Here is a 13,252-nt window from a genome sequence, read left to right on the forward strand (position 1 = left end):
CTTTTCAGTGAAATCAGAACCCTACTACTAACTGAAACTATAAACCCCAACTCACTTCCCAGTGCTCAAGTATCCAGCCAATATCCCAGAATTCCTTCCATTTTCCCCTTGAGTCCTTTCCTTTCACATCACACAAAGAAACAAAGAATTATTTGTATCTGTTTGGCCATAATAGTGTCTGATGGCTTGCGCTTATATATGGATAAACCCCAGGGCGTAGACATACAGAAACATCTGGGTTGTCTTTCTCTGGGGACAAATAAAAAATACAGGCGTTAGGACGGTCATAATGGTGACTGAGTGGGAGGAATTCAGCTAGCATTGGGTTCAGCAGACTGTGACATAAACCTCAAGATAACAATGGCCTTCAAAAGACTGATTTTTATTTTATCCCCCTTAAAGGAAATTCTGTGATAGCCCCCCGATCTGGTACAGAGGCTTCTATATGAACATTCCACCAGCTGTCTCAATGCCATCCCATGACCTAAGGCAACTGTTCGCGCATTGACCATACAGAAGTAGGTAAAGGGGGTGTGCCACGTGTTGGTTTTTTGTTTTTTTTTTTAATTTTTATTAGTTTTTGAGAGAGACAGATAGAGATAGGCAGAGGAGCATAGAGAGAGGGAGACACAGAACCCAAAGCAGGCTTCAGGCTCCAGGCTCCGAGTTGTCAGCACAGAGCCCTACACAGGGCTTGAACTCACGAACTGTTAGATCATGACCTGAGCCGAAGTCGGCCACTTAACCGACTGAGCCACCCAGGCGCCCTGCCACGTGTCTTTTAAGATTCCCTCAGGCGGCCATAATCTGTCATTACATCTCATTGGCCAGTACATAGTCACACTGTCAGGCTACTCATGATGGAAGCTAGAAAATGTAGTCTTTATCTCACATGACTAGGTTGTATATTGAGGAAGGCAATTAACAGTGTATTATGTCACAGAGAGTGAACACTCATTCTACTCTTTCATGATGGGTTGGCAGAAGTGAAAAACAAAGCTCAGAGTTTTCTCAGTAGGTCCTCAAGCTGGGTAATTTAAATATTGAAATACTGTACAGTGAAATATTGAAAAGTTGAAATATTAATAAATAATTCTTCGACTTTGCCAACCTTCAGACCCACCTTGACGCTCAGTTGCCATCTGTCCCTCCCTTTGGATCAAGATTAGGAAAAGAGACAAAGTCATTTGTCAGCAGGATCTTCTTTTTGTAAGTTCTTTTGTCATCTGACTTGGTGTCCAACAGGTGAATAGATCTTCACAAGATATATAAAAATTAAAGAATGGGATATAAGACAAGCTAAACTTAAACCAATCCCGATCAATTCTATGCAGGGTGGGCATGAGGCACCAAAGTCACAGAGTACGTGACATTATCCTGTCTCCACCTCCACTCCCACCAAATTATAAGCATAAAGAACTTCCATTTTTTGTCGCATACCCCCCAGAATCTTCAATACAGCCAACACTCAATGGATCTTTGCTGCACTGAGTTGAAAATGGATAATAATGTAAACATACACAAGAACTTACATGAAAAGAAGATGATGAAGAGTTTAAAACACTTTTAAATCGATGGTAGGGGAGAAAAGAAAACTACATTTAAAGTCAGCATGCCCAGGTTCTACAACTGTCTTCATAGTTATTGCTAACTTGACCTGTTTCTCCCATGTGGACAATGCAGAACGTACCTTTGCCCCTGCACTCCTCCTCTGGGTTACAGTGTCAAATTAATATTTATTTCAAAATCCTGAACAAAATATTACTTGTATGTATTCTTCCTCCTACACCTACACAGCAAGTACACCAGAACAAGGACTCTTTGCAACTCAAGGGATAATGAAAAACAAAAGGTGGGGACGGAAGCGTGTACTGTGATGAAGAGCCTGACTCTAAGGCATTGGAGGACCTGCCAGTAAATCTCCCTGCAGCCATATAGACAACAGCCAGAGGCAGCAACCATGAATCACTCAGGTAAAGGCCTTCCATGGCAGCATCTAGGTAGGCTCCCTCTGCGTTGGCTCAGGGCCTCTGACCTGGTTGTTTTTCGGCAAGTGTCATGATCATAATAAAGACAATAGGCAGAGATGTTCTCAGACAGCCTTGGAAGGCCCGTGAGTCATCCGGACAAACACTCTGACTTGAAAGGATGTTCTACCCACTGTTTAAACAATGGCCACACACATCCTACTTGAATAATCCATCAAATATGTTTTTGGAATGTCAGAATGTGGTTGGAATTAAAATTAAAATCCTACCACCAAGCCAGGCAAAAAGCTAGCCAATACTCTATCAGAATATTAAACTGCACTGCTGAGCTTTGAGAATCTATAGCAGGGTTTCTTATCAAGTCAGGGGATCTAGGGAAGGCTCTTCAGAAGAAGGGGCATTTGGTCTGAATCTAAAGAATTAAAACTCTCAACTAAAGAGGGAGAGATTTCCAGACAGGCAAAACAGCATGTGCTAAGGCCCTGTGGTAGCAAATAAGAAAGCTTACTTAAGGAACTGGAAAAGGGAAGGGGGAAAAAAAAAAAAAGAGTGTGAATGGACCAGGAAGAGCAAAGAGAAGAGAAGTGTAAGACAGGGTTGAGGCGTTAGAGTATCAGTAAGGGTCTTTAGTTGTGAGAGCCACTAGAGTGTACTCTGCCTCATGCATAAAAAAAAAAAAAAAAAAAAGAGGAAGACTGTTTGGAAAATAAACTAAAGAAATCACAAAGCTGAAGGATGTTCATAGGATTTGGTGCCACTCAGGTGACTGGTGATCTTATAAGCGTAGTTTATAAGTGTAGATCACAGTGAAATGGCTCGAAGGATAACCAGGAAGTAGGGTGAAGGAAGCAGTGAGCACAGGGTGTCTTTTGGGAATTTTGGCTGTAAATGGGGAGGTCACTGAGAGTGACTTGGTCCAGGATAGAGATGCAGAATCCAGGAGGCTTTTTTATTTTGTTTTGCTTTTAAGATTGAGGAGTCTGGGCATATTTCAGTGCTAATGAAAGAGAGAGGATGACTACACAAGAGAGAATGAGTCATGTTGAGCACAGGCTTTTGAGAAGCAAAAGAAGGGGTAGCCTAAGTGGGAGAATTATCCTTACCAGGGTGGAGTGGCTCCACTAGCACCTGCCAAGAAGAGAGGAAGGCCCCTTGCAGCGGTAGTGGAAAGACTCGGTTCCCAGCTGATGGCTTCCGTTTTGTCTCTGCAGTAGGTCATTTTCTGAGACAGGGGAAGGTAAGAGATGAATAAAAAGGATTAGGGAATTTGAAGAGAGTAGAGGGGGTTTTTAGAAAGTCATCGTAAGGACTGGGAGACTGAGGAGCAACACACACAGCAAAGATACCAGGCAGGGTGGAGCATCCACTGAGGGGCCAGCTTTAAATTCCCAACTATTGGATGTGATATTGTGTCCCGAGAAGGTCCTTTCGGTCAGAAGCCATCTCTGCATTTTGTGTAATCACATAGTGAGTGTTGGACAAATGTTCATGGTTTGTGTACTTTGTGACCTCAGTGCTAAGGACAGCTGTGCCTCCCTTAACTTGCTACTTTGTGTCTTAGGATCGCAGTAGGTTCTGTAACATTTAAATCAATTGTTAGAAATGGGGACTAAGTTTGTAGCCCACCTACGGCAAGGTGCACACGTACTTCAGCACCTGTGGCATATATTTGGGTAAGACATTACCCCTGACTTCATCTTCTCAATTTATTTGTGTTTTTCTCTTTTCCCCAACTTTCTCCTTTATGATCATATATTACCAGATAAGTAGGTTCTAGCCATCTTAAGTCCTGTTTGTGGAATGAAGGTACAAATAATCAATAAGTCAATAATAGAACAAAAAGTGTCACATGGAAGTTAATTTAAAAATAGCAACTGGGTGGCTCAGTCAGTTAAGTGTCCGACTTCAGCTCAGGTCATGATCTCCTGGTTCAAGGGTTCGAGTCCCACGTCAGGCTCTGTACTGAGCTCAGAGCCTGGAGCCTGCTTCAGATTCTGTGTCTCCCTCTCTCCCTGCCCCTCCCCTGCTCATGCTCTTTCTCCCTCTCTCTCACAAAAATAAATAAACGTTAATAATTTTTTAACAAAAATAAAAATATAATGATCATCACAGATACAGATATAGAAATAAAAATGTACACACATAGATACAGCAATGTTTGCTGATGATTCCTATGGAAACAAGGAACGTAAAACCTAGTGGAGAGTCTACTGTGGGAGATAAAAAGTAAGAATCTAACCATTCTGTGGAAAAGAAAAACATAGTTACCTCTTAACTGATTTCACGTGTTCTCTAAAACTAAAATATTTTTACTAATTTTCTTTAAGCTAACAGCAAGAAAAATTATCATTTACAATAAATGGTTTATTTGAAGTAGAAAGGATTTTCATTTCTTACAAATCGTTTATTGCTAATATTATAAAAGTTAATGAAAATATTTAAAAGAGTAGTCTCAAAACAACTACTTTGGCTTTAAGAAAAGAATAGTCTCAAAACAACTACACTGGCTTTAGGAACACACTAATAATGGGGCACCTGGGTGGCTCAGTCGGTTAAGCGTCCAACTTAGGCTCAAGTCATGATCTCACGGTCCATGAGTTCGAGCCCCGTGTCGGGCTCTGTGCTGACAGCTCAGAGCCTAGAGCCTGCTTCAGATTCTGTGTCTCCCCCTCTCTCTCTGCCCCACCGCCCCCCCCAGCACTATCTCTCTCTTTCTCTCTCTAAAAATAAACTGAAGAAAAAAAAAAAAAAAAGAACACACTAATAATGAGACAGAGCATTCCTTCCTTTGTAGTCAAAAGAAAGAACCACAGAACTAACATCCCAAGTTCATGTGAAGGAGAATCAGACTGCTTAGGAGCCTGGATGCTCTCGGAAGTATGCAGGCAGGGAAAGAAAACCCCCTTCCCTAACCCGTTTCACACTCTCACTACCCTTGACACTAAAAGACAAAGCCCAGTTAGGCCTTCTCTGCCTACACCCCCGGTCTCTGAATGCTCAGCTGCTTTTCAGGAACCTCAAATCCACTTCCAGATGCCAAAGCGTTCCCCTTAATGAAGCCCTTTCCAGTCCCTCAGGAATCATCCATTAGTCTTTGTTCCTTCTGGGCTTGCCACTAATTAAAAGACAAACAACAAACAAAAACTGCCATCAGACATACTGAAGTCCTCTACTCCACAGTTCTGCTTCAATAATCAGTGACTTTTGCAAGTTCCTTAGACAGTCTGAGCCTCAGTCTCCTTAGCTGTAAAGTGGGAGTAATAATTAGAGAAGATTCTTTTACACCTGCCCAGTGATAAAGCGCCTGGGTTCTGATGGTCTTGGGCTCTGTCTTCTGCTTCAGGACCCAAATCATACCAGAAGTCCTGACTCAGTCACAGGTACCCATAAATCCTGTGACACAACCCATATAGTATAGCGGTACCCATTAATGTAGTCCCTGTATATCAACAGTCAAGTGTTTCTGATACCCATTCTCTTGCTATTCCTTCCAAGAATTTGATTTCCTCATCTTCAGCTTATAGCAGATGGCTTTCACGGAAAAAGGGAAAAAGAAGAAACATTTCTGGGAGATAGGACTAAATGTTTCTGGTCAATTTTTGTACTATCTACAATAAAAGCATGGAGAGTGAGATCTTTTGAGGGCACACTACAAAATTAATTTTTAAGGATTTGATCAGCGATTACCCTGAGAATAAGAACATATTATGAATAATGAGGATAGTGACAAACTCCGGGCTGTTTCATTTTTATGATAACATGTATTACAATTGGTTCTGATTGACAAACCCCTTGAAGCATATAAACTCAATCAATTTACAGACAGATATTTTTTTCCAGGCTTTGTTTTTGAACATGAGTACTTTTTGCACTTGAATGATACACCAGCAAAGAAACAGATGCTAACCCATTTTACTTACATTAATTCAGAAAGGCTAAACTTCTCCTTAAATTTGTTAGAATTTTTTGTCTTAAGTTGGTAAATAAGTAGTATCTTAGTAGTTTTGAGTTTGAAGAATGCCACACAAATCTAATTATTTACGTTATCCTTCATAACTTGGAAGATCACATCTTAGTGTTATCTCGAGACAACTTAGGTAAGAAGTACGTGTGCCTTGCCGTATAGGCTTCCCCCTTCCACTGGCTTTAAGCAAAGAGTTTGAAACCCTAGGAGATGGTAGGGCCACAAGACAAGAGAAGTCTGGGCCCCCAAATTACCAATGGACAAGTGTTAAGTGGCCAAAATTCTGCAGCTTATTTGTTTCCGCAGCTGTTACTCTAACCAATACGAGAGCTAAATTCCTTTTTTTAATTGTTTTTCATGTTTTGTTTATTTTTGAGAGGGAAACAGAGTGTGAAGAAGGGAGGGGTAGAGACAGAGGGAGACACAGAATCCGAAGCAGGCTCCTGGCTCCGAGCCATCAGCATAGAGCCCGACGTGGGGCTCAGATCCACAAACCATGAGGTCATGACCTGAGCCGAAGTCAGACACTCAACCGACTGAGCCATCCAGGCGCTCCGAGAGCTACATTCCGAATGCACATACTTGCATGATTACAAATCTTTCTCTAACAGAGCTAAGATTGAGAACAAAATACAAGGGGGTGCCACTCAGGGCAAGATGTGGAGACAGTCCTGAATAAGCATCATATATGATGCTGATTAGCTGCTGACTCCAACAATGGGATTCTTATACACAAGTGGCTCTCCATTTTTTCCCCACACTTCTGAAAACTAAGATAAATTTCCAGGCATAATGGGGGCTCTCAAGAAAAGTGACCAACAGGTAATAATGATTCCTCTTATGAGGAAGAGGAGAAATGCAGCCTGCCTCCACAACAGTCCCACTAGAATCCTTCCCTAGGCCGACTATAATACGTCTCCGCAGTCTTTTCTAACATCCAAAAATGCTCCCAGGAGATAGAGATCCCAGTAGTAATCAGAGAAATCTTACTTTTTTAATTTTTTTAATGTTTTATTTATTTTGAGAGAGAGAGAGAGAGAGAACGAGCGGGGAGGGGCAGAGAGAGAGGGAGACACAGAATCCGAAGCAGGCTCCAGGCTCTGAGCTGTCAGCAGAGAGCCCGACGCAGGGCTTGAACTCATGAACTGTGAGATGAGATCATGACCTGAGCCGAAGTTGGTCACTTAACCGACTGAGGCGCCTCGTGATCAGAGCGATCATGCTTCAAAACCCAGTAGGCAGCTTTATTTTGGTGAATATCAGCATAAAGGTATCATAAAGGGGTAATTTTAGGGGACATGCCTCCATTTGGCAATCAAAACATTCCTCCCTTTCTATATTTGCTTTGTATCTTTTCACTTTTTATTTCAAACTACTTATTTTAAGCCAGGACTATGAGAACCCTCTGACCATTTTCCTCTCATCAGAAAATTTCTTCAGCATCTGGTCTTACTAATTTGCTAGCCGTCTCTCCAGCCTCTGAACTTCAAAGAATCATATAAAAATACTTACCAAACTCCTGGAGGTGATCTTTTAAGAGGGGGAAGCTAATTGGACTGAGCCCTTTTGTTCCTAAACTTATATTTTAGACATATTTGACCAAATGGTCTTCAAACAAATAAAAAGTTGTCTCGTCACATTCATCATCATCAACAACAACAACAACAACAACAACAACAACTTAGGCAGAACAGAATTCTTGTTCATTTGAAAAAAGATCAGACCCATGAAAGAATCCAGGAAGAGACACAGGTATAAGCTTAGCTGTTAATTATCCCCTGGGTTGGTTGTGTTTTTTCTTTCGTTTTTCCCTGTGCAAGGATTTAAGACACAGTGTTAGATATTTAGGGGCATATCACTCAGTTTACTAGAAATTCCTGAATTCTCTTTAATTAGAAGCCAGCAGGACATCACAAAGGCCATAACAACTTATATATGAAGAAAACAACTCTATTCTCATTATTTCCTGGGAAAGGGAAGGGTGGCATTGATAACAGAAGCCAACACTCCTAACTGTATCACTGGCTTCCTTTCACTGCCATGGGTAATACAACACCAGCTTTCTTTTCTCCTTCCCTCTGTTGAATGTAAATGCAGGTTAATAAGCATATGGAGTGTCTACTTTATGAAAGGCCATAGAAATTCAAAAATGAGAAAGTCCTGTTCTCAGCTTTCATGGGGCTTCTGCTCCAGGGTTATAGATGCAATAAAACAGATTAGATGTGGGATGATGAAAAAGTTCTGGAGATAAGTAGTGGTGCTGTTGCACAAGAGTATAAATATACTTTGCGCCACTGAACTCTGCACTTAAAAATAGTAAAGATGGTTAATTCTATGTGATGTATATTTTAGCACACATAGAAAAAGCAAAGGAATAGAAACTCTCTCCTCCCCTTCTTCTGTCAGAGGTAGAATGAATCAAAATAAATCAAATGGCACCAGGACCATTCCTTGGACAAGGAAGAAGCATGAAAAGCCAGTGTGTGGGTTTCTCCCATAGGGATGCTATCAGGCCCAGGCAGGCGGTAAAGATTCAAATCTTGGGAGGACTCATTGTGGGTCATGTATCATTCTGGAGGGGAAAGACAGAGTCATGCCAGCAGGGAAATGCTCCTCCTTGGAGATATACATGACTACATTATTATCACTGAGGAAAGTTAATTAATGGTTATGAAAACCATGCTCCCTCTATAGGTGACCCAGTAAAGGCATCAACTGGGCTCTTGCTCTCCCAGAGGTGTAAGGCCCAGTCATACAGGTACCCTGTGCTCAGAAGGGTCCCTGTGTTTGGTTTAGTGCTCTGTCGTCACCATCTGGAAAATCCTGGTAGTTTTTTCAACAAGAGCTCCCACATTATCACTCTATACTAGGCTCAGCAAATGAGGTAGGTCACCAGTCCTACAGAGCAGGAAGGACACAGCCTCTTCCTCCTGAGCCTGTGTGAAGGGCAGCGAATAAGGGTAATGCTCAAAAGGATGCAGTCTGGGGCACCTGGGTGGCTCAGTCAGTTAAGCGTCAGCTTTGGCTTAGGTTATAACCTCTCGATTCATGGGGTTAAGCCCAGCATTGGTCAGCATGGAGCTGTCAGCATGGAGCCTGCTTGGGATTCTCTCTCTCTCTCTCTCTCTCTCTCTCTCTCTCTCTCTTTCTCTCTCTCTGCCTCTCCCCCACTCATGCTCTTTCTCAAAATAAATAAAATTAAAAAGAATTAAAATAAGGATGCAGTCTAAGACATTTCTCAAATTGCAGGAAGCCAAAAGGAATTCAGGGAGAGACATCTCCCATAGAAAGGAGTTGTCCTCTTAGACCAAGGAACCCAGAGAAAGGGCTGCATGATAGAGCGCGTATGAGCACAGTGTGGTGCAATATGAAACTGGTCAGGGGTAGAGGCAGGATACATAGGTCATAACTTGAAATGCCTTCCCTTGAGGAGGACAAGACAGCATTTGAGTTAACTAGAACTTTGACCTTTACAGTCTTTCTTAGAATACTCAACCCCTCAAAAAAAAAAAAAAAAGGCTTATATATTGATATTAGAATGCATCACCTAAGTCTGATGGAGATGGTGGGGCAATGGCTAGAATAGGCAAGTTGATTTGGCTGCTTTCTTTCTGAGCTCCAGTGGAGAAAGTCATTGGTGCTGACCTCTCTATCGCCTCACACCTCAGGCGTGCAGGAGGCTTTCTGAAGTAACAGAGTCTCCCACAATGCAGGTGCCCCCGAAATTTCACAACTCACCCAACTGTACTAAAGACAGGCCCATGAGAAGAATAAAGAACCCAAGGTTACCCCCTACCCCATGTTGTGTTGAAAACCAGATTATCTCATTATTACATAATTCTTATCTCTTTCTGTACTGTTTGAAATTTTTATCATACATACATACACACACACACATACACACACACATACACACACACACACAGACACACACACACACACACACACACACACACTGGCTTATTGTGGAATATCAACTCATTACGACATAAACCTGATTTTTTTTTTTTTTGCCAGTAACTATTCCCAGATGTCTTATGTAAGTAATGTCTTCCTTTATATTATCTTGACCTAAATCCATAAGTTTTCAGACATTCTGACTTAATACAAACAGTATCCTTTGGGTCTATAAAGCTCAGCCCTATTTAGTCTAAAATTTTAATATTGCATTGATTCCAGTCTCTTCTATCTAACCCACCCCCATCCCAAGCACATGCCACAGCTTTGACTTGACTGACCTGACACGGATGGATGGGGGCCGCGTGGTCTTTTACATTTCCCCTTTCCTCCTCATATACCCACTGCTGCTTCCTTCCCTGTCAGGGTAGGGCTGAGGTGGTAAGAAAAAGAACAACAACAACAAAAAATACCCTCTTAACTGGGCCGGGTCACCTTCCTGCTGTTCTCCCTCATTGTATACACACTACTGCTGGCTGGTGTGGACAGGTGGTGTCTCCAAAATGGTCCGCTCGTAAAAAGCGCACTGGCCCCATCCAATTGTCCCCAGTTCTCTGGAAAAGCAGACATCCAAAAAGGGAATAAAAGTGAAAGTCACCCTTTTTGTATTTCCCCCTTTTTTTTAAGACAAGAATTCTTCTGGAACCACCACTTGGCCTGGCAAAAAGAAAGCATCTCCTCCGCAGAAAGGGAACAGAGGGAGAGCTTGTCTTTTCCTTGGGGTAGAGCTGGTTTCTGTATTTGTTTCTATCTCACACCCGAGGGGAGGTAGCTGAACCACCTATTGGCTTTGCTCTGAACCAAGAGTGTGAGATTTAGTCATTATTCTGGGACAACTGGAAGCCTGGTGGTTGTATCTGTAATACCATTATTAACATAACATAACATAACATAACATAACATAACATAACATAACATAACATAACATAACATAACGTAAAAATAATATATGACTTGTATGGTGATGGCAGAGGTATACATAAAGAACATTTTCATAATACAGAGAAGGGACACTTCACCAAGACCAAGAAAGGAAGGTTCAGAACAATTTGCTACAGAAGAGATGGTCTCCCCTACATCATGATTGGAAAGCCGAAACGATCCTGCTGGAAATGTACAGGTAGAGCAAAGCTTCTCAGCCTTGGTACTACTGACATTTAAGCCAGATTAATTCTTTGTTGGAGGAGGCCGTTCATGCATCCCTGGCCACTACCCACTACATGACAGTAGCACCCTTCGCCAAGATATAACACCTCCAAATGTCTCCAGACATTGCCAACTATCTCCCAGGAAGGTGAAATCGCCTCTGGTTGAAAACCGATGCCACTCTTACAGGAAGAGGGGACTCATGCTCAAAGGTTCAAGGTACAAAACAGATGACATTGTGAAAACTACACATAGTCCCATATTACCGGAGCATGAGGTACAGTGCAGGGCAGCAAGTGGTGGGAGGGAGGAAAGGAGAAGTATGGGAGGCTGATAATGGAGCATCTGGTAGAACATGCACGGGCGAAGGGACATCATCTCTTTAGTGATGGCAAGTCTCAGAAAGAGAATGACAGAGGGGATTTGAGCTTCAGACAGGTGGTAAGAGGACAGGGGAAGAATAGGACTTAAGTCAGGTGGCTCACTCGGGAGCTATGGCAGAAGTCAAGGCACAAGATGATGAAAAGCACCTGAACTGGAGGACAGGCAGGAGGAAGAGGAACAGAATGGAATGTATACAGGAAGCCTGGGGGAATGGCCCTGCAACTCACAGCAAATGCACAAGGAGATGAACAATCACGTTCTGTGTCTGGAAAGGAGAAAAACCTGCATATGTCGAATTGGGGATGCCTTCTTTCTCTCCTTGGTTATTTTAAAATCTCAACCTATGGAGATCTCTTTCATTGGGACAGTTTTCTGGAATTCCCAAGGATGAGATGCCCTGAGATCATAGGCAACAAAGATGCTTATATTTTGATCGCTACCACCTCAAGGGACTTGTTCAACAAACAAAACACCACAAACAACACCGTTGGGCTCTGTCGGTGGCTTAGAATCCGTCTTTTCAAATACCATTGTGACATTACTCCAACATTGGCCAAATTACCAGCAAAGAGTCGTCATGGTTTTGATATTATCTCTGGCAAACTATTAAAAAGAAAACATGAGAGAGGCCAAGGTACTATAAAAAGAAGAAAGGACTCCTATCAAAGAATTTGATAAAAATGACTTTGCCCCAGGTTGCTAACTTTATCTTAGAAGAAAACATGGCTATGATTTTTATTTGATGCATTATGAATTCATTCCAATGGAAGCCTTTCTGAAAAGGAAAGCTGTGCAGCCAAAGTATAGATACAAAAGCAAAAGGGTAGTGGCTGTACAGTTGAGCACACAACAACAGCATTTTTAACATACTATATGGAGGGAATCTTTTAAAAGGAGATTTGGCTCCTGAATAAACTTTTCATGGTAAGCAATCAGGGAAGTTAAGCTCCCCTTATTAGCCTCTTTTTCTGTTCTTCTCAGTGGCCCGTATCGTTTAAACTAATAAGCAGCAGCAGTTGAAATACACAAAAAGCTCCTGATAAACAACAGCTAAGGGAGGCCAGAAAAGGGGCAAAATTCAGCTCTCGTGACATAAATCTCAATGCAAATCCAAAACCTGGCATATGTGGCTACGACAGTGCCCCCAAATGACACAGAAAGGCATTCGCCTGATCTCTTAAGTATATTTTTCACGTGTTAATGTTACAAGAATGTAAAAAAGAATTCCATTTCCTGCTTGATATATTCTCTCCCAATGTCTTCCAGGTCCAAAGATTTGGAGACTCTCCAAACAACACATAATAACACAAGAGGAGGAAGGAAATGAAGGGGGGGGGGGGCGAGGTAAGAGCAATTTGCATTTCTCTTGTGTTCCATACTTGTTTAACAGCCTATCATCAATATCACTACTGATTTGGTTTCAGCTAAGTTGCAAGCAAGCGTGCTGTCAGAACTAGGAAAGGTGATTTCCAGGTGAAAATAAGTAGGGGGTAGGATGACGGTATCTCCATTTTTAGGCATCCCTTGGTTAATGGCATCTGCATTTCATTCTTGGTTGCCCAGTGCAAACTGCCTCACTTCTTTACGTAACATAGTCCTCATCAGTCAAGTGGGACTCAAAGCCAGCACCACTCACCCCTGTAGAAATTCCTCTAGAACAGTGCCACTTCAAGTAGAGTCACAGAGCAGTAGCATAAACATCATCTTCATGCTTGTTAGAAATTGTGAATGACAAGTTCCAGCCCAGATTTACTGAATTAATCACTCACTTTGACGCACTTTGAGCAGCACTGCCCTAGAAGCAAGCTGCTGG

At 42.1% G+C, this 13,252-nt stretch overlaps 1 protein-coding gene across 3 annotated transcripts in view; it reads right to left on the reverse strand.

Annotated features, from left to right (window-relative positions):
- The window catches only part of DTWD2 (DTW domain containing 2), a 372,028-nt gene that overhangs the window by 211,055 nt on the left and 147,721 nt on the right, over positions 1-13,252 (reverse strand). For 2 of the 3 annotated variants that reach the window (XM_042982627.1, XM_042982628.1), the window contains exons 9-10: positions 3,092-3,210; positions 1,124-1,255 (exon numbers count right to left, since the gene is read on the reverse strand). The gene's annotated coding sequence lies outside the window, so the exon portion shown is untranslated. The remainder of the gene's footprint in view (positions 1-1,123; positions 1,256-3,091; positions 3,211-13,252) is intronic. The other variant, XM_042982630.1, reaches the window with a different exon arrangement.

The sequence above is a fragment of the Panthera tigris genome, chromosome A1 (genome assembly GCF_018350195.1).
Source record: "Panthera tigris isolate Pti1 chromosome A1, P.tigris_Pti1_mat1.1, whole genome shotgun sequence".
Lineage (NCBI taxonomy): Eukaryota > Metazoa > Chordata > Mammalia > Carnivora > Felidae > Panthera > Panthera tigris.